Source organism: Cygnus atratus, chromosome 3 (assembly GCF_013377495.2).
Source record: "Cygnus atratus isolate AKBS03 ecotype Queensland, Australia chromosome 3, CAtr_DNAZoo_HiC_assembly, whole genome shotgun sequence".
Taxonomy (NCBI): Eukaryota; Metazoa; Chordata; class Aves; order Anseriformes; family Anatidae; genus Cygnus; species Cygnus atratus.
In genome coordinates this window covers 30,064,791-30,085,130 of record NC_066364.1, presented here as the reverse complement: position 1 = coordinate 30,085,130, position 20,340 = coordinate 30,064,791, and positions in this window count along the sequence as shown.

Here is a 20,340-nt window from a genome sequence, read left to right as displayed (position 1 = left end):
TTCACAATTTTGTAAAATATTTTTGTAACAGCCAAAAAAAAAAGAAAAAACATATATTCACACTCCTTACTTTACAGCCAAACTTCCTTGGAACTTTGCTAGAAAAGTTGTTAGGCCTTATTCTATAGTGGGTCCTGCCCAGGCAGCAACCCATAGGCACCTAAGAGGCAGATTGTTGCCCAAGGAGGTGATTTATTAATGCCAGCAGTGCAAACTAACTCCTTTACATGGAACAACACAATGATTAGAAATGAGTGAAAATGTCTCATGGTAAATAAGCTATGCTGATTCAGTATTTAACAGAGCCCACACTTCTTTACCTTTGAAGAATACTTCCAGGTGTAATACCTGGATTGCAGTATTTGCAATACCACCTCAATTCTTTTTCTTCTCTATAGAGTTCCCAGGTTTTCCTTATTCATTTTTCTCCCTAGTAGCCTAAGTGAACACCATAACTTTTCACTTCCTGTCATACAAATATAATACCTTATTGTTTACATCAGTAGTAATAGAAAACGTGAAGGGTTATTTGTTTATTTTTAGGTATGATTCATCTGAGTTAAATTTAGATGTCTGGTGATGACATTTACATCTGACCCAATCACGTTAGACTTACAGTAAGCAGATGAATCACCTGAGCTATTCTTCATGTCTATGCTAATTATGAAATCTTTTTTGAAAGTACTGATTTCTCCCTACTGGCTACATGTGGAAAGGTGACTATCTCAAATGTAGGAATTTATTTTGCCTAGATAAATTCTAAATTCTGTGTCTTTAGTTATTTGCATTTCAGAAGTCCCATCAGTCATCTAAATTTCTGTTTTAGATTATTCTTCCCCTACTTTTATTGGAATAACTGAGATATAAATATCAATAAAATGGTATTAATAAAATTTAATGAGAGTAAACACTAATTATTGACATCAAGAAAATACTGGATTCTGTTATTTAACCATTTTTCTTCATGGCACATAGAAATAGTAAAGTATTGAGAACATAACCTAAACAGAACATACTTATTAATATATCCTCTACACATAATGCATTTTGATTTCCAGTTTATAAACATGGTGTCATATAGCTGTTCTTTTTGATAACAGGCCTTAAAAAAATTTAGACTATTCAATTTTTGAGAACTAGGAAATTGGTTACAAAAAAAAAAAAAAAGGGGGGTAAAAAAAAAGCTTCCTTTAGAATTGAACACTGGACTAAATTACATAAGGCAATATAAGTCAAATCATCCTTAAATATAAAGAAATCAGTATGACCTGGAATTTACTGGCCTTTTTAGATTAATTAAGGAACTCTAAATCGTTATAGTTTTATATCTTAAATAGTGAGTCTTTTTTTCATAAGGGAAGATCACCTGCTATCTTGTATTGTTCTAAATGTTTCCTAGAAAACAATAAGAAAAGCTCATCTAGAGCAAGAAGGTCACAAGAACCACAGTTTGACATTTTAATTTTAGTAAGAGTATTCTTTGCATCCCTTGCCAAGTTGCTTTCATCTGTGCCTTGGCTTTCCTGATCCCATCCCTAAATATCTGGATGGCATCCCTATACTCTTCCCAGGCCCCATGTCCCTGCTTCCACTGCCTGTGCTTTTCCTTTTTACACGTCAGTTTGACCAACAGATCATTGCTCAGCCATCCTGGTTGTCTCTGATCTCTGTGCTTGATTTCTTACACCTGGGGTTTGCACTCAAAGAGAAATGTCCTCAAAGATTTGCCAGATTTGATCAGTTCCTCTGTCTCTAAGAACAATGTCCAAGGGCATGTCATACACTAAGTCTTTAAGCAGATGGACTTTCACTTTTCTAAATTTCAGGGTCCTGATTTTGCTCTTTGCTAGGCCCTTATTCCTCAAGATTATGAACTATACCAGGGTGTGGTTGCTGCAGCCCAGACAGCCTCCAATCTTAACCTCTTAAATAAGTTTATCCACATTGTTGAGCACCAGGTCCAGTAACACTTCTGCTCTGGTTTATTTGTCTAATACCTAGACCAGGAAGACCATCCTCGATGCACACCAGGAGTCTCCTGGATTGCTTACAGCCTGCTGTGCAGCTTTCCCAGCAGACATCCAGGTGGTAGAAATCCCCCATCAGGCTGACAGCCTTTCTCAAATTTCCTAAAAGACCTGATCTAGAGTTTAAGTAACTGGAGTTCAATCTCTTCTTAGCTTTCTCAGCGATCTTTCCTTGTTCTACAACCTGTTAGCAGTTTTCTAGCCATCTACTAAATGTTTTACTGAATGAGCATTACCACCAGCTCCTTAAAGAGTGAGCTGAACTCTGAACTTTTGTTTCAAAAAGATATGGAGAAAGGATCAAAACTGAACTAGCACAGCAACATGTCAGCTAGCAGCTACGTTATGGTGACTGCCCATGTGAGTACCCTATACTTGTTCTAAAGTGACTTGTTAAACCACTTAATTCCCTTCACGTAAAAAAGGGAACAGAAAGGATTGTAAGACTCATGATTGATTTAGAGCTTTAGAGCTGCACCCAAATCCTAGAACCTCCTCTCAGCGTTTCTCAGTGGCTATTTCTAGTATTCTCAAGTAGACTGCTGAATAATACCCCGAAAGATATTATACTGAAAACCAAAACAAACAAAAAAACAACTTTCTACTTTCCACCATTTTTTTTTCTCATGTTTTCTTCATTGTTCTATTCACCCTTCCACTGTTCTTAAGCATGTCTGAAGGGTATCAAGAAAGTAGAGAACTGGAATTTTATTATTCTATGTTGCCCTTTGGTGTGCCTGATCAGCATAATGATTGTTCTGAGAACAGAACAAATCATGGCTTATGATCGTGTTTGTTTAACACTTAGGTTGAAGTGAAGATAATGAAAATACACGTATATTAACTTTCTGTTTAGAGCCTTTAGCGAGTAAATGTCATAAATTCATTGAAAGCTGAGAAGATATAATGGGAACATTGCTGAACATGGCTAAATATGAAGATATATATTATTTTCTGGGAAATGAAAGCTGTATACTTGGGAGAGGAAGACAATGGACACAGTTTTCCTTTAAACTATGTGAGCATTCAGATCACTAAATTTATGGTTAATAACATCAACTACTTCTGTTCTAAAACGAAATAGTTAGTCATCCAGTTATATTCTGAATCTAAAATAAATTTATAGACATCAGGAACAACATATTACTGATAGGAACAGAGGTGAATATGAATTTCCCAGTTGTAAACTGGGCTAAATTTATTAGCCTGCCCCAAAGAGCTATGTAGGTAAACATGTGGTGGGGTTGAGACCCATGTACTTTTGTAGTGGGCATAAGGAAAGTACTGCAGGTAGAATACAGCTTTTATTACTCAGCCAATAAAGACCTTTCATATCATATTACAGATACCTTGGTGCTCTGCCTAAGATAATGACTCCAGGCAGTCATAAATTATCTTTTGAAGAAAAAGGTTATCTTTGTATTGCTTATATGACAAATAAACACTATGTTTGGTGTTGATCTTCCTTTTCCAACTAATGAATGGCACTAATGGGGTCTGGAAGGAGTCACCTCTGACTGTAGCTGAAATGTATGCTATTTTGTAGCTTTGAGAAAGGGATTATACAGGAAAAGGAAGCATGCAGGATTGTATCTACCTTTAATGGGTCCAGATAAATACTCCATACAGTTTTGGAAAGCAGTTTTGTGATTTTTAAGAATATACTTTTTTGTTTGTTTTCCTGTTTGCCTTGTGTTAATTCATTGGTCCTGCAGACACCACCCCAAGAATAGAAAGGTTGTGTCTTCTGTTGGTTGTTGGTTGTTTGGTTGGTTCCTGGAGAGAACAGGCACAAATATGAGCTCCTGATTCCTCTACAGAGATTAACAGTATAGTAACAGTTCAACTTGGAGACCCATCTTGGAGAACTTGGAGACTCCATTGTACTTCTGAGAATCACTGTATTAAAAGTCATAAAGACTATTAGAAATCCGCTGTGGCCCCTGCTTTCCACTGTGGTTGAACAAGTCTTTCATTTCTGGTCACCCAGTTGTCCTGCTCCAAAACTGTCCACTCAGACTGTTCAGTAGATTCTTGGCTAGGGAAATAGGTAAATACTCAACTGAAGAATTTTAGTACTTTAACACCAGGATGAAATGAAGCGCACAGATTCAAGTTTCTGCTCAAATAATTTAACAGATAGGTTAATATGCAAAGCAGAGAAATGGTGTATCATGAATGGATATTTTTATAAAGAAAGCAGTGAGAAAATTCTTCACAGTCAAAAGGCAAACTTAGTTTGCTATGTGTGGAAAAGTCAATCAGACCCTTCTTTAACACTTTCTACTGGCTGAGCTAAGTGCTGACTTAAGCTATTTCATGCTGTGATTTGATGCGATAATAAATATGGCTTTAGAGTACCTACTACTGGATCAAAAGACTTCATCCATATGACTATTTCACCAAGCAGGTTTTATAAGTCTTTAAAGGAATAACTTTTTTCTTTGCTGGCCTTATTCTTGATAAAATATTACCTATCTTCAGCACTCTGTCTTTATGCCGCTCCAGGTGTCATCTACAGACTTACAGCAAGCATAAAACTTGGTTAAAAGTATGAAGTCAGCATAGAAGTCACATCACTGATTACCTGGACAGAAATGCAGTCCTATTCTGCAAGCTGATCTGCAGTGCTATGTGATTCAACAACAGAGGTAGTATGAAATTAATATGAAATCATGTAATGTAACTACAGGACCACACCTTCATAGATTTGCCTCTTTTAAATCCTGTTCTCAGGTGAGACGTTTTATCTGGCTGCTCAGAGAGTAAATATGTTCTTTGTGTATGCCATACAACTTGACACCATAGTTCACTGTCTTGTCAGTCGAGCAAAGTTGTGTGGGGCTATATGATAAATGGGATCTCTGAAGTGACCTGGGTTAGAAAAAAAAACTAAAAAAAAAAAACTCCAAATCATCTTTAGTGTTGTTACTGTTGTTGAGCTCTTTTTTAATATATATATACATCTATATATTATTTATTTATTTTTAAATCCAATGAATCCATTTGAAATTTTCTCTGCACACAGCTGCATCAGAATAGATTGAGAAAACAACATACTGCTGTGTAGGCTAAGAATAAATAACTGGGAGATAGGAGCAGTTACAGTTTTGCCACTAGAAGAAAGCATCAATGAACAACACCCTTAGGCTCTTAATTCAGGTTTATGGATTTCACTTCCAAGCTGGATGTCTAACTTTTAGACTCTCCAGCACATGGCATGATAAATGTCCAAGTCCCTTAGCTTCTTTATTGTGTCTAACTCTTGTTCACTGTATCTGTAACACATTTTTAAACTGTTTTTAACAGTTACTCTGCCTATGGTTAGCTGTCTGTGATGTCTATGGTGAGTGGAAAAAGACAACTTTTTAAAGACAAATTTAGTATGTGGTGGAACTGCTAATACATTCCTATGCTTCCATTATTCAAGTAGTAGAGTTGAAAAATACAAGAATATACAGTGATTCAGTTTTAAATGTTATATTTTTGCAGTTATTGTTTTGTTGTTGTTAAGTTCTTAGCAATTCTTAGCTGTGTACTACAGCTTTGTAATGTTGATTGAACAACTTACACTTCAGATGTTGACATATTTTAGTATACTGTATTTTTTTATTATTATTATTATTAGCAGTTAAAATGAGAACCTTAGGCAAGTAAGGTTAATGTGCTATATTGCTATTAAGTATAATAAATCAATTTACTCATTGTTTGTGTTATGTAGAAGAAAGATGTAGGTAATTTTTTCAAAATATTCATCATACATTTTTAATAGTATGTCTACAGAGACCTGAGTCCTGCAATTTTGCACCAAGATAAAGCTAAGCTAGTTTCAGTCCTACTAAGGAGTGGCAATGTCTTTATCTTTGTATTTTGTGTATGGTAAAGAAGGTTTAGCAGTACATATTGAGACTACCTGTCCATCATGTCAGTCTATCTAACCAATTTTGCAACAATTTACAGTATTATCATTAGAGAAGGGAAGGCGTGTTTGAATCCTTTCAGACACAAGAGGAGCATGAACTCTTATGTACTGCATCCTGGCCAGGTACCCTAACCATCAGGAAAACAGGGTCCTATGGCCGCTGTCACATTAAAAGGAAAGACATTGTTAGCTTCTGAGAACTTATAAATGCCACTGTAAGGATTATAGACCTTTACCAAGGACAAGATCATTACCATCGCTTGAATAGTATGAGACAGTGAAGTGCTGAAATGAAGGGTTTTTAAAGCTTTTTCTGCAGGCTAGCTCTAACAAGCTTTCTGCTCTGAATGCCAGGTGGGTTGTATTCTACCATTCCCTCCTACTTCTGCTGTACTTGTTGGACAAATTTCAGTCCACATCTGCAATTTGACAGAAGGGAAGTCTTTGAAAGAATTATAATAGATCCTGGATCTGTCTATAGACAGAAGACATGGAAATGTTTACTGGCATCTACTAAATTAACTCTAGAAAGTTTTTCCCTTTTTGAGTGTTTTTAAGCTAATAGTTTCTGTCCTTTGAAACACATTAAAATTACATCTTTTCTAAGCTTTATTTAAGTTTTGTCTTAGTTATAGTATGGGTCAGAGTATATGAGTGGCTGAAGAGAACCATATTTTTCAGCTTTTTGATAAATTCACATTTAGAATTTGAGGGCTTGGTTAGACACATTTTTTTACACGTTTTACAAAGTAATATGTTTAAGGAAATATTTGTATGGAGGCTTGAAGGCTCAGCATAACCTGTTCCTGCATTTCTTCCATAATATTAAAGAAAGATCTTGCTCACATCTGAAAAGCAACTTGACAATTCTTATTTAAATCTCTCAAAACTCCCTCTAATGTCATGCCTACTTACACCCTTATGTAGTTATGTAGATTAGAACCAGACAGCAATCTGTGGTTATTCCTTGCTGTTCATATTTTGTTCTCTTTTCATTAACAGCCATAGTCCTGCCATTCCTTCTATGCCTGTTAGAAAAGAGAAACAAACAAGAAAGCATTCAGTCACCAAAACTGTGCCAGTCATCACTGTTTTCACTTGCTTGGGAAGTTATGTCTCTATACTAGCCCTTTCTGATTTGGCCTCTCATTGTCCCTTTCTGACTGTAAACTCTGCTGGGTGAAAGCTATCTTTTTATCTGTATTTGTTCAGCATGCAGCACTGTCTTTACTGGGGCCTTTCGGTGCTACTGTCCTACAGTAATCATCTTCATTAATAGCAACAAAGAAAAGCTGTTTCAAAAATGAGAGGACTGTGCTGTGCAGGTCAGGCCTGGGCCTCTGGGACATCCTTTCTGTTGAAGGTAGTTAGTTTTCCCTTTAGTTTCTCTAAGTTTCCCATAGTTTCTTTAAGTAACCCACTTTCTAACCTTTAACTCACAATAACGTGGCAATTAAAGATGTTTTGATATGTGCTCAGATCTGCAGACATAGTTGATAATAATTTGGAGTGCAATGCTCAAGTAGTTAAAGATCCGCAGAAAGCTGATTTGGTCTCAGCTACCTCACGGCATATGATGCTATCAAGGAATAAATTCTTAAGCAAAACAGAAGACAAACCAACAGCTTCAACAGAAAATCCTCTCAGAGTAGAGACCAAAAAAAACCCACCACACTTTAAAATGAGCTAGGTAAAACTTACAGGCTATTCAGTAGGTGGCTTGCCAGTTAATTTAGACAGAAACCATCAATTTACCCTTTCTCCCAAATGGTAATTTTATTTATTTATTTATTTACTTCAGGCAGTTAATTGCATGCATATTCAGATATGTGTATGATTAGTGAAAACTCAGATAATGATTCCTTTATGACAATAAAGATACGTCTTTATAAAGATAAACATTTCCTGGCATATAAAATAGCAGATTTGTTCTCAAGGCACTTGAGGAATTAAACCTGAAAGTGCTTTACAAGATCTAATCAAGATGTTTTCTTGATTCTTTTCTTTTGGAAAGAAAAAAAAAAAAAAAAAAAGCTTTATTATAATTGAACGTTGATTTCACAAACTAGAAATTTCTCTTCTTGATTTTCATCAAGGCAACTATATATGAGCAAACAGAAAGGCCGGAAAAGTTACAGCCAATTATCCTTGCTATCCTTGAAGAACATGTATTTGACTAAAACATATTTTCTTAGGAAACCAGTTATGGTAAGATTCCAAAGCAGTCTAAGATGAGAAGTGGGCAGGTAAATGAAACATCTCTTCATGACTAAGAAAGTGATCAGTAAAACCTATTTTCTTCCTACAATATCCACTTGCAAAAATTAAATCATCACTATGATTTCTGGACTGAAGAGTCCCTCAAATGCCTAAACAGTAGCGACTAAGTTTGTACAAGGCTTTTCTGGTTTGAACTTCACCTCCGTTTAGAGGCAATGTATAGAGACCTCTGGTATACTAAGTACCCAGTCCGGTAGGTTCACTCAAATCACATAGAAAACAATCTCCTCTTTAAAGTGTAAGTTACAACAATTTTCTTTCAAAATGTGCCACACTTTTTTTTTTTTTTTACAACTCCCTTTCCCCCAGTCTATCTAATAATTTAAGTAGGACAGGGCAGCCTCACACCTTTCATGCTGAAGGTGACTCATTAGAAGATGGAAACAAAACAAGAGGAACCACTGTGTTTTCATGCTAAAAACATCTTGGATACATCTATAGTTCTGCTGGATGCTCCAGAGATATTTATGGCTCATGAGGCTAACAGGACGACTGATGTCAAGTCCATTAAATCATATCTAGAGTTGTAGTATTCCTGCCTTTATGTCCACTGGCTTTTGAGAAAGGACAATCGGTTGGGTGTTCTGAAATGGTGCACTAAGCAGGCATCTTTACAGGCTTGAAAACCACAAGAGGCACTCTCAATTGGGCCTTCAATAACAGTTTTAAAAAATATTTAGCAATGGAAAGTCTACTGCTTCTGTTGGTTGTTTATGACAGCAGTTAATTATCCTCACTGTTAAAAACCTGTTTTCTTTTGTATTTTACTTTGTCTGGCTTCAGTTTCCAGCCCTTGATTCTTGTTACACATTTCTCTGTTTCATTAATAGAAACTTTATAATTTTCTACCAAAGAAAATACACATGCACTGTAATTAGATCTGGCAGGCAAATTGTTTTCATATCTCACAAAAGCTTTTGCCATTTTCAAAAATTTAGGAGTATATTTCATGAGAGAACATAAAATGTAAACCAAAACTAAATACAATTTCACTTCACCATGTAAGTAACAATATTGAAATATTTTGTGAAGATTTTAACAACTAGATTCTTTTAGACATTTTTTTTTTATTTTTGAATGTTACCATGATGTTTCCAAATCATTTGTTCATTAAACAGAATTAATCAAACTCTTAATTTTCTCAACCTTAAGGACTTTCCTTCACCTCCAGAAGTGTACCCGTAATTCTTTTTATTTATACTTTTGCTTAGCGACAGCATTAGGATTTTTGATTATTTTGTTGCTGTTCTCAAAGGTGTTGTACATGTGCAAAAATACTTGCCCTCTAATCTCTGCTTTGTCATCAACAGATAAGAGTTAAGTTTTTCTTTTCCTCATAGTATTTTCTTTGGAGTTTATGCTGAATATTGCCTTTTAGACTGCTCCCTCTCCCACAACATTTTTTTTTTGGCTTATTAATTTCCAAATCCTATTTATGATCCCTCTTTTGCATGAAGTAGCCCTTTCATTTTGTGACAGGAGTACACATTTCTAAACTCACATTAAGACATCACAGTCATATATATTATAAAAACTTGTTTTGATGTTTTTTGTTGTAAGCTATATGCGACCTATAGCTAGTCTCCTTATCCTTTATGTTAGTCCCCCTATTGCCTTTTAGATCTGTTGTCCTTGTCACATCTCTTCACTTTGACTCATACTCTTTGTCCATACTCTTTTTTTTTTTTTAATATTATTTTTGTTTTGCTTTAGTCCTGTGGACCAGTGGACTAAATGCCTCTTACACGTTTCAGTGATTCTCCTAGGAAGACCTTATAATAATTTGTCTTTCTCCTCAGATACAGTCTCAGACGTTTCCCTTTGGCCAAATACCGTATTATATCAAAATATCAGTATTTACCACAGGACTTTCATTGACATTAACTGGTTTGCCATTTTCAGTAAAACTTTGTTTACAGATATCAGAGAAAAGAGAAGGGAACAGCCATCAGGAGTTGGACTTGATTATCCTTATGGGTCCCTTCCAACTTGGGATATTCTATGATCAAATGAACAAAAGTCTTTTTTGCCTCTTTCAGCTCTTAATGTAGATTTAATCATCTTCATCGTTTTAAAGAACTCTTCTGTCATCTGAATCAAATTCTGATGTCAGAACATACTATTGTGTGAAATAATCCTTTAACAAAGGATTATGTGTTAGCATTTAAGAAAAAAGATGATGAAAGAATTGTCACCTCACAAATGTTGATTTTTTGGTCATTCTGCTCCTGTATTTGCACATTGATTTACCTCCCATTACCAAGTTTAACTAAGTAAAAATCTAATGCAACAATTATCTAATGTAAGTAACAATTACATATATTTATTAAAGCAGGGAGTGACAGAACCTACAGATTTAATAAAAGCTAGGTGAGATTATGAATATGACCATACTACCTAAGTAATGGTAAGAAAATAGTTATGGCTCTGCCATACTTCCCCTAGGGTTCTCCTTTTTCTGTCATGTCTATACAACATAGATATATACAGTCTCACTTAACTGTTGTAGTCATACTAGTAAACTTTCATTATTTACATCTAACAGTATCTCAGTCTTTCTCTGCAAATGATCATTCTATGCACATATATATATATTTATATATAAAAATATAGATGAGATCAGAGTCACATCAAACTATTCATCCAGAACCAAATGTGAATTCTAAAACACTACATCTACTAATGTTCTGGACTCAAAATATATTTTTATTGCGTATGTGACTAGGTAGGTATTTTACTGTACAGTGGAAGACTACAGTCCTGACTCTCACAGAAAAGCAAATGAACAGCTGATGCTTTTACATGTGTTTTGCTGGTATGAGGTTATAAAAAGCTGAAATAAAAATTATCTCACACACAAATAAGGGAAGTGAAGGGAAGGGAAGGGAAGCCTTGATGGGGGGGAGGGGGAAGAAAGAAAGAAAAGAAAGAGCACAAGTTATAATAAAAGAAAAATGACATCTACAAGACAAGTGACGATGACATGAAGGTGAATACACCAGCAAGAAGAACTAATCAGCAGCACATCTACATGACAGTGCAAGTGACAACACCAAAGCTGCCAGTCCAGATGCTTGAGAATTGTGCCAGGGAGCCATAAGTATTTGTGGAGGAAAAAATCTGCACAGTTTGACATCTTTGACTACTGCAAAAGATAAGGAGGATGAGCACTATAATGAGCTGAGAATAGTACATAGCCTGCTTCTCCCCCCTCCCCCCCCCCCCCAAAAAAAAAAGTATAGGACTTTTTATTATTATTATTATTTTCAGTTGACAGAAAAGACTCATGGGAAAATACTAAGAAACACAACTCCCCTATCCCTCTTCCCACCTTGAAATCAGACTATCTCAGTCTTGTGTTTTTCCTAGCAGTCAGTCACCATGAGTACAGGTATGTTTGGGGCAAGGAACCATCAGTAAGTGAAGAGTTTTATGTTGAGCATTTGTCTTGTTTATACTCTAAATTACACCTGACCCTACTTTACATATTTACTTTCATTATTCAATTTCTTATGTTTTAATACCAAAATATGAAACACACAAAGAAGCAAAAATACTGCCTCAGAATGAAGTTTTTGAAGAAACAATGCTCACATGTCAATACAAGAGTGAAGTGACTTTCTCTTACTATTAACATAATGACCCCTCTTCAACCAAAATATTTTGTCAGAATAATTGCCTAGTCGGTGCAATTATTCCTTGTACATCTAGTCAGTGCAATTATTCCTTGTACATCTAGTGGTATAATGGCTATTTAAAATTAAATGAAAATATATTTTTTTCCATTGAGGTTTAGAATAAGTGGATGATTTTAGGATAATCAAATGTCAATGGAATTATTTCTGTTTTATTCTGATTTATTTTAGCTATTAAGGCAGAAGGTAAAGCATAGTAAAGGTATCTGCTTGGTTTGGCCAGGAGCTATTTTTCAACACTAAATAGCAACCTTCTTAATTCTTTTCACCTGTAAAAATCAGAGATTCAGAAGAAACGATTGAAATCTGAAAATACTATTTCCAATATAATAATGTTATCTCTTTTCTTTATACACATTTTAGACCAATAAATATCTTTCTTACCTTTCCTTACCTATGGAATAATTTCACTGATTATCATCTAGTTTTTAAAGGAGCTAACACTTTGTGTGAAATGGGAGGGAAACGCAGGGTCATAAACTGGCATCACAATGGAAATGGCAAACTGACCTTTTATAACAGCACAAAGGAGAATCATTCTAATAACTCACTCTAACCAGATATATGAAAATAAATGCTTATAGCGAATACTTGTTTTAGAATATTGTGGTGTGCGTTAATGCTGAACATTATTCAAAGTCCTTAACATTGTAGGAGGTGGATTAGGATTTTTTATATCTTCATGTTAATTTTCTGTGAAATGACAAAGCCAGTTAGTGGAGGGTTTGTACTCTGAAAAATACTAGTGAGGCAATGGATAAAAGAACACTTAAGTGTTTTTCATACAGGAAAATTGTGCAAATTATTGTAGCTCTGGGATTCAATAAAATACACAGCTAGATATTTTAGAAGTTGTGCAAAAATCATTTAATCTTGTGGAAGGAACTCTTCAAGAAACCCAAGATGAAGTATTAATCCATCAGTCTGTCCTCTTTACCAGAACAATCAGTAGTTATTCTCTGTGGTGTACAATAATGATTGTTGTTGTTTTACTTATTTAAAGTGAGGTTATTATTGTGGAAACCATGGAAATACAAAGAAATTTCAACAGTTGCAAACATTTTGCAAATCAAGAAGCTATCTTTGGAGAGACCATTCATTATGCTGTGCAGTAGGGAAGCTAGCATAAAAGAAGTGATGGCAAAAACACAGCAGTAACACACAACTAGGTGCATTATAGCACTTCCAGAGGTATGCAGAAAAAAGGACCGTAAGTAGCAGAACCAGTAAAGCTTAGTTTCCTGTGGATTTGTGTCTCAGGTTGAGAATTCTCTGATATCAAATAAGATTTGAAAGCACACAAAAGCATTTTCTTCAGAAGTAGTCTAACAAGGTCTCTCTTTCTCAGCCAAATACATATTTTTTCAAGATTTTCAAGAACTTAACACCTATCCAGACTATCAAATAATAATAATATTAATAATAATATTAATAATATTATTATTATTAATAAATGTGTTACTAAGATGATGTCTGAAAGACAGTTATACACATAAAGCAGGGATATGTTTTTAATTCTGTGTAGGGGTTTACAAATGCAAAGAGGTCTAAGATACTGCTATTGTCAATAGAGATCTAGTCAATAAACACAGTGGAGCCCAGATAGTTTTCCATCTCACCCTGAAATGCACAGGGATTCATTTGCCCACGTGTACCTCATGTCTTCTGTCATTTGAAATTGACCCCTGTGTGAGCAACTGAATCAAGAATTTAGAAGATACACAAATTAATAATCTTCAGACCTGGTGACTGAGCTAACTAGGTCTTCTGTGCTGTCTTCAGCTGCCTACCCTTCAGGGTCTGGAGATATTCAAAATGCCATAGAGTATCTATCCTCCAGTTGTGACTCAGGGATAGCACAGGCCTTCTGAAGGTCCTGCATTGAATCACATGGTCCCATGTTTATATCTTTGATAACATAGGACATGTAAAATGGTGCCAAATACTTACATGTAGGCAATTCCATTGAGCCCCAGTGATTATAAAGGAAATTAAGATACCTACTGTGTATATAGACATCTATATCTAGACACCTTAATTTATATGTAAAAATCTCAAGCAACAAACTAACAAGTGATTTCACTTATGTGTGATCTATATTCTTGTTGTTTAATACATGCAGAATATTGTATGGACATTGTTTACTAGTTGAACATTTCCTGGCAAGCAGGTATTGTAATGCATGTACATAACAGTACAGTTAAATTATGATAATAATAATAATAAAGATGCTAAGAAATTTTATATTTTCCTTTGTAGATTTCTGGAGCAGAAGTCTTGATTGTGCTAGCCAGATTACTACTGTTGCCTACTGTTAAATAAGGCTACGGTATTTGCAATCAAATGCCATACTTGTTTCTGGCCATAGGTCTTGCAGAGAAATCCATGAAGGATTTAAGTGATAAGAAATGTGACAAGAGCCTACAAAAACTCAAGAAAGATAATTACATCAAGAACCAGAATGTTAATGACTTATATAAGGATGATCAAATACAAAAATCCTTTCTCTGGGAAGAATAGGTACATAGGGGAAAAAAAATGTGGAAGAGTTTGACACAGATCAAATACAGATATTAGTAAGTGAAGCAACACAAGCCAGTAGACATAGGAAAATCAATACAAACTCACAGCACCACTTTTATTGGATGTCTGCCACCTCTTATGGATTAATCATCACCATCATTATCAAAACTGAAACACTTTCTAGTTGTCACAAGCTTGATGGTAAAAAGTTAATCAAGTAACATCAATAAATCACCATATCATTTTTAATATTAGTCTGATGGTCATAGTTTAAGATCCAGGACAAAAGTCCCGAAGTATGTATTTATGATTGCTATTGCATGATTCAAGTATATTCTAGAAGTGCTGCATTAGTTTACATGGCAGCAGTGAGAATTGTTCTTGAAAAAATGATCTGGTTATTGGCGATGACACTAATGAGACAACAATTCCAAACAGTGTCATTCAGTTCAATGAAGCAGAAATCTGGAAAATAAATAAATAAATAAATAAATAAAATAAAATAAAATAAAATAAAATCTTATTCAACTGTTCCCTTTATATGTTTCATGAATATTTGGGCACTGTATCACACTTTTTGCATCCAGATATCAATCCAAATTATGACGGTTAAAGACGTTGCTTTTGTATAGTATCCTTTATCAACATTTAGGTGCTGCTCAGTAACTTTTGTCACTGTCCTCATACTACAGCAGTAAAAATAGTCATAGAACAGACAGTGATAGTTTCTTCTGCTTTTTGAGTAGATAATGAATTGTTCAAGCCTGTGGCATAAAACAGAATTACTATGGTGATTACAGATCACTACATTTATTTTTACAATATCCTGTGTTAAAGATTTAATAAATGTCGTATTGCACTTAGTAGATCTACTGCTTCTTTTTTGTAAAAACAGTATTCAAGCAATATATGTGTGAGGAAATGTGAGAATATATGCCAGTATAACAGTGATAGAGCAGCTGACATTAGAAAGACACATTCAGGTATGACGGCATATAATGGCAACAAATAAAAGGAAAGGTAACATAGAACTTTAAAATAATAACAGATATCTGGTGACAGCTTATACTGCCTCAGCTTCAAGCAGCTAAGTTGCTTAAGACAGGAACAGAGTCATACTGGGTTCCCTCATGGTCTTTCTTTCTTTATTTATTTATTTTAAAAATTACTTATTTATGTGCAAATAGTTAGGCAGAAATCATTTGACAGCATACCTCTGGGTGTAGTCAAACTAATCTAACTTAGAAACTTAAAAACTAATCTAACTTAAAAACTTTTTAGGAAAACTGCTGGGTGGAGCTTTCACAAATATTTTCCCTGAAAATGGTAAAAGTAGATTTGAATATACACACTGGGATCTATTTCAATTTAAGATGTTTCTGAAATAAATGTTATCTGAACATCAGTTAATGAAAACAAGATGCTTTCAGAATCTTTTCTCTACTTTCCATTATTGCACTATTACATCTGCATGGAAAACCAAAATGCCATTCTTAAGAACTCTAAGATTATTTTTACTGCAATTAAGAGCAGTACTTAAATGTTCTAAACTACCCTCTGAAGGAATATTCTAGAAGAATATGCAAGTGATTTTTGAGAACATGATTTGGTAGTGTTTTGTTGCAGTTTTGAATTGTATACTTGTTCTGGTTTTATTTTATTGTTTGTTTAAATTATGTTTTGTTGTTTTATTTTGTTTAGTTTTGTTTTGTTTTCAAGAGAAAACCTGTTTTTCTTGTATAATGTCAAAATGGTTGTTTTCATATTTTCAGTATCTGGAAAGAAACCGGAGCTATTTGGGGTTGACCTATCTTAGAGAAAAAGAATGAAGAGCCGCTGGTTAACTAGTTACATGTTAAATGGATGCACAACATAGAGTATGCATAGTCTGGATCTTTAGAAATACGTTGTTTTGGAAGGGAATCATTCTTACTGTGGGATCATATTGTCCAAGTTTCTGTTAGTTTAAGTGGCTGTTCCTGAACTTCATTCTAAACATCTGTGATGCAAGTTGAATTTCAGCTACTCTTGGAAAATAGATAATTTATTAGAATGCATATTTTATGTCTAACTTAATGAACTTATTTAGATCTGTTTCTGATATACAAATCCACTCAAGGTTTATATATTAAGGGAACCTATAGTCAACAAAGATTATGATTTTAACCACTCAGCTCAACTGTAAGTCATTGACATACAATTGTTTATATACATCAGTTGCAAATGATATGTAAATAATTTATATGTAAGATACAATATCCCATTGATTTTTGTTGGTGCATCTATGGCCAACAGCATTGTTTAAAGGTGGTTTTTAATTAAATTAGTTTAATAATCATCTTCTGAGGAAATGGCCAAAACACAAGGCAATATAATATCCATTATTAGCTCCAGTTTGTTAATCTGCATTTCATTCTCCAAGCAGGGTGAGGATTAAGAGGCAAACAAACAAACAAAAAATATCTACATAGTTCTAACTCAGCTAATGCAGTGCTAGTTATAATGTTATAATAATGCCATGAATGTACCAACTACCAACTTCTACCAACATTCTAATGTTAAAGCCATTCTAACAGGATTTCTGAATCAAAACAACTTTGTGTCCCATCTATTCTTATTTTTCAAAAAGTTATGACATGGAACAGAAAGATGTAGTTGTCATCAATATATTTTTAACTTTGTGTACTTATCTGATATTTGTTCATATAATTATATAATCTGTTGTATCTGTTTTTGTTTTGTTTGTTTGTTTGTTGTAGTTCATATACCTCTAATTTTTGGCTGGGAAGCAGTCAATGCAAATTTTGGATGTACGGATAATTACAAATGGTTATAGGCTTTAAATATAATCCTCTTCCAAGTTCGTTTGACTGCAAAATGAATTAAATTGGCCTTTGGTAATGCTGATCAGCATGTTTCCCTGACCTTTTCAACATACCTGTTTGCAGTTAAGATGAAAGAAGAAAAAAAAATGAGAACTGGCATATTATGACATTTAATACCTGAAGAGAAAACAATATAAAAAGTTTGATTCAAATTAAAGCCAAATCTATGTTCATTTGCCTGAATTCACCAGATTTTGGGGCAAATATTTAAAAAATGATCTGTAAACATATTTCCCACTAGGCTGAGACAATTTATATTAAAAATAGTAATAGTTATAACTTTGAATAACATCACAAAATTAGATTTTGTAGACAGAGATTTGTGTTTGTCATCTTCTGTTGAAGGAAATACCTGTTTCTTTCTTAATTACAGACATTAAAGAAATCAGCCACTTGCATTCCCCCAGACCAATGAACAATCAATTATTAATAATTTAAACTGCTTAAGTAGCTGCTATATATCTGAAATAAGAAGGCAAAGTAGATTCTTTATAAACAATGCATACAAATAAATAAATAAATAAATAAAAATACACGGGATATTGCTCACATTTAAGCATGTATCTCTTCCTAGTTTTAGACAGGTTATCAGATACTCTTTTACGCCAAAAGTTAATTAATGACCAGTCACTTCAAGTTTTACAGAAAGTTAACACAGAACAGGCTCAAGCACAGTTGAAGTGAATGTATTTACTTTATTTGCATGAATATTCATGAACATTGATTGTTAGTGTTCAGTGAATTCTACTAGTTAGAAAATGGATACGATGACACTTGGGTATTTCTGTTCATAATGCAGGCTGTCAGATGAATTACTTCAAGCTGGACTGTACGAATCTGAAACTTGAGAGACATCCCAGTCTAAAAAAATGTTATGAAGATTACTATGCTAAGACAGTAAATTATAAGAGCAAAGTTTATTATCACTAAGAGTGTCAATGCCAAAGTCAGCTAAGAAATGGAGGCTCTAGAAATCATACAAACCTGAGTAGAAAACTATGGGAAACAGAAGGGAGTGAACCAAAGTAATCTGTTACAATGATGGCTCTCCCACTGTTGCATTAAAGAATAAAGAAGTTTGTCAGGAACTAAACCCCCTTGCATTCCAACTTATCCTCAGATATCAGAGGGGCTTGCAGCAGGTGGGTTTACATTCTGTGTGATGCCCAATCTGGAAATATAAGTCCATTTGCATTCAATATTTTGAATTACCACAATCACAAATAGCGTGATACACCTTCAGTCTAGTAGGTTAACGACTGGTGTAATTTACTGAAGCAACTGGTTATTTTGGATTGTTGGTGATAAATACACTGTCTGCAAAGCACATGCAAATACTAAACATATGACTAACACAACCAACTGCAAATGAGTTAACTTATGAAACAAGTCTATAGAGGCTGTTAGGTTTCCCAGGGAAGCACTTAGTTTAACTGAGAGCTCAGATCTCACCCAGTAGGCCTCCCTATGGTGGGAGAAGAGAGGTTCAGCCCTTTATTTAATCCCAGAAGTCAGCGATGTTCTCAGGGTTGGCTATGCAGTTTATTGGTGTGGCTCAGGGCTGGCTATGCAGTCTATCAGTTCCATACTGCTATCAAGTTCCCCATCCCTGCATTGATATCATCCAGCCTGGCCATGGTGTCTTCACTCCACTCCACCCTCCATGCTATTTCTCTTAGAGTTAGTTCACCAAGTTTTCGTGGTGTTGCCAATATCAAAGGTTGCAGGTTATGTTGCTAAGGGAACTATCATGGAATAGATTTCCTACATATCTGCTGCGTCTCACCCTGAAGTTTCCTCAGTGCTCAACCTTATCTTAAGATGTGGAGATACTTTTAATTTTAATAAGTCATCTCCAGCAATTGTTCTACATACCATTTCCTTTTCAAATATTGAAATGGAGCAATGCAACTGTCCAACGGGGAGTTCTATCCCTACAGCCTGAAGTGTATAGTATGTACAGTCAAAGTGTTGGTCATCTTTGAAAGATTTTGTGTTGTAATAGGTAGAACATCTATAATGATTTCTGTTGAGAGAAAATGGAACTGAAGGTATGAACTGTAAGCGTAGTAAAGAGTACTATTGTAATGGCTGGCATTCTCTGTGCATATTATTAAAGAAATGTGGTACAAAAAAAAATAGAGAAAAAAAATAATCTAATGAACCTACATGTATTTCTATGTCGTTTACCTGAAGCTTACCTGAAATTTCCCACTTGGAGATAAATTCCAAGCCCAGTACCACACTTTCTGATTCAGAGACAGAGCAATATGACCTTTACCCAGAACCACTAGAACATCTCCTGAATCTGAATGGGTAAGAAATGCGTCAAGCATAAAATGCAACATCAGGGAAGAAAGAGAAGTCTGAGAGGAAAGATAGCTATATCATACTAATGTTATAATGCTTTTTAGAAGCCTGCACTTCCATTCTTTTAAGCTACAGCTATCCAGGTTTTCTGTTAGTCACATTTGAAGGATAAATCTTATGAAGTTCCCAAAGATAAAAATATTTTGGTCTAACTTTCTAATGTGCTGACACCCCCAGCTGCCTGTGAAATCAGTGCAAGTTCTGCGTGCTCAAGACCTTTGAAAATCAGGCCACTTAATTTTAATTAAAGTCAGAGGAAGAAACGGGGAAGGAAGACGTATAACTACATCTCTAGATGGTTAGAGTTCTGTGATCTCTGCATCTTACCTTTCTCTTAATTGTCTAGCTATTACCTTGTGCTCTCCCCATCTGTTTCTTGCATTCACACAGTTTTACCCTTTTAGTCAGTTGTCACAACTTTTGGGGACAAAGGATAGATTTTAATGACAATTATATATAATGCATAGCACAAACATTCTTTGCTATCTTGCTAAATACTTTCAGTCTTTTAATAATATCAACTCATAGCAATAATAATCATGGAGAATGCCAAAGACTTTATCATTTTGATTTATGAAGTATTTTCCACAGATACAAACAAACAAACAAAAAGATTATGTCCATATATTTAAAAGAGC